Source organism: Sander lucioperca, chromosome 15 (assembly GCF_008315115.2).
Source record: "Sander lucioperca isolate FBNREF2018 chromosome 15, SLUC_FBN_1.2, whole genome shotgun sequence".
NCBI lineage: Eukaryota > Metazoa > Chordata > Actinopteri > Perciformes > Percidae > Sander > Sander lucioperca.
The window spans coordinates 7,040,831-7,043,178 of NC_050187.1; positions in this window are offsets into that span (position 1 = coordinate 7,040,831).

Below are 2,348 nucleotides of genomic sequence, written 5' to 3' on the forward strand. Positions count from 1 at the left end.
CCAGTACACTAGACCTGCACATCAACTGCAACTAGACCTCTGCAAACATGCCTAAGATTCACCCTGAGACTAAAGTTATGATTATCAAGAGGCTGAAGCCCAGATCCACTGCTGATGTGGCAGACACCTTCAAAGTGTCTCAGCGTCAAGTACAGAGGATAAAAAAAACATTTGAAGACACTGGAGACGTTTTTGACAAGCCAGGTCAAGCCAGCCAAGGTCAGGCAGACCCCGCAAGACAACTGCTCGAGAGGACCGTTTGTTGGCTCTAAAATCCAAGGCCAGCCCATTTTCCACTGCAGCAGAGCTCCACGAGACCTGGTCACCTGAAGTCCCTGTGTCAACCACAACAGTTTGTCGGATTCTGTCTCGAAATGGCCTCCATGGTCGAATCATTGCCCAGAAGCCAGCACTAAACAAAACACAATTGAAAAACCGTGTGGCATTTGCCAAGGCCCACAGCCTGCTAAAAGGATGGATGCTGGAAAAGTGGAAGAAGGTGGATTTTTCAGATGAATCTTCTGTTGAATTACACCACAGTCGCCGCAAATATTGCAGGAGACCTACTGGAGCCCGCATGGATCCCAGATTCACCCAGAAAACAGTGAAGTTTGGTGGCGGAAAAATCATGCTCTGGGCTTACATCCAGTATGGGGGTGTGCGAGAGATCTGCAGGGTGGAAGGCAACATCAATAGTCTAAAATACCAAGAAATCTTAGCTACCTCTTATATTCCCAACCATAAAAGAGGCCAAATTCTGCAGCAGGATGGTGTTCCATCGCATACTTCCATCTCCACATCAAAGTTCCTCAAGGCGAAGAAGATGAAGATGCTCCAGGATTGGCCAGCCCAGTCACCAGACATGAACATCATTGAGCATATGTGGGGTCGGATGAAAGAGGAAGCATGGAAGACGAAACCAAAGAATATTGATGAACTCTGGGAGGCATGCAAGACTGCTTTCTTTGCTATTCCTGATGACTTCATCAATAAATTGTATGAATCCTTGCCAAACCGCATGGATGCAGTCCTTCAAGCTCATGGAAGTCATACAAGATATTAAATTTGGATCTCACAGCACCACTACTTAATTTGCTGACATATTTTTGTATTTGCAGTAAATTTGTTCAATTTCTGTATAGGCGACAAAACTTTTGTCTTGCCAAAATTTGACCTTTCTGTCTTGATTAAATGATAAATCTTTTTTCAGTGAAACAAATTTTTTTTCAGTGCATTACACATCATTTGGGAGGGTTTTAGCTTTTCATATGAGCTATTTCTAACACCAATTGATTAATTAAAAGTCAGGTTAATAGCAGGTGTTTCTACAAAATAGATAAGGGACAAGACTTTTGTCAGGGACTGTATATATATATATATATATAATATTTTATTTTATTTTATTTTTTTTTTTTTCACAACACGAAGCAATAAGTATCTGTAGTGTCACATTATGAGAAATAGATGTCACTGTGGTTTAAGCTTGGAAACTGTATGTAAGCTAGTAACACTAGAACAGCCAGCCTGTCAGCCTGTCACGGTTGTACTCGCAGTGAATAAACCAATGGCAGAGAGAACATACTATAGTAGATATTTAAATATTTAGATATTTATATAGATAACTAAACTTAAGGTGTTTTGTCCATCTGCCCCTAGTGGGTGCTTCTTATGGGGGGTCAGATTCATAGACATCCTCCTGTATGTAATATCAATTAGCTGCATGTTTCTAATTAATGCTCTTTTATTCATTTCAGTTTCTGTTGTGCCTACTTCTGGAGACATTGAGCAGCATGTCCCCTGCAAAACTGGAGTGGAAGGTTCATGCACGCCCTCTGCAAAACTGGAGTGGACCGCTTTGAATAGATGTCTAGATCTTAGTGATGAGCTCTTCTATGGAGCAGATGGCATTTTCATCACCAACACACCAGATGCCACCCCAGTCTTTGAAGACTCCCTTCCACTCTCACTGACGGCACCAGGGCCTTCCCTCGATGCACTCGTTTCTGTGACTAATGAGCCCTTCATGTCCCTGCCTGAGCTTATCCATGTCAACGCACCAGACCCACAACTTCCACCAACTGCACCAGCCTCAGCCCCAGAGATGACAACCCCTCAACCCTTGTCTGTCCAGGACCTTGTCCCAAGCTGTGAGACCACAGCAACATCAGCTCCTGCTCCTCTTCCACAGCCCATCAGAAGACCACCATTGAGGGCCCCATGTGGAGTCAAGTGTCGGCGAAAATGCTCTGCCAAATATTCAGAGGACCACCGAAGGAAGATATGGCGGGATTTCTGGGACCTTACATACAAAGAAAAGAGAGCCTTTGTATTTCATTGTGTCAGCCAGG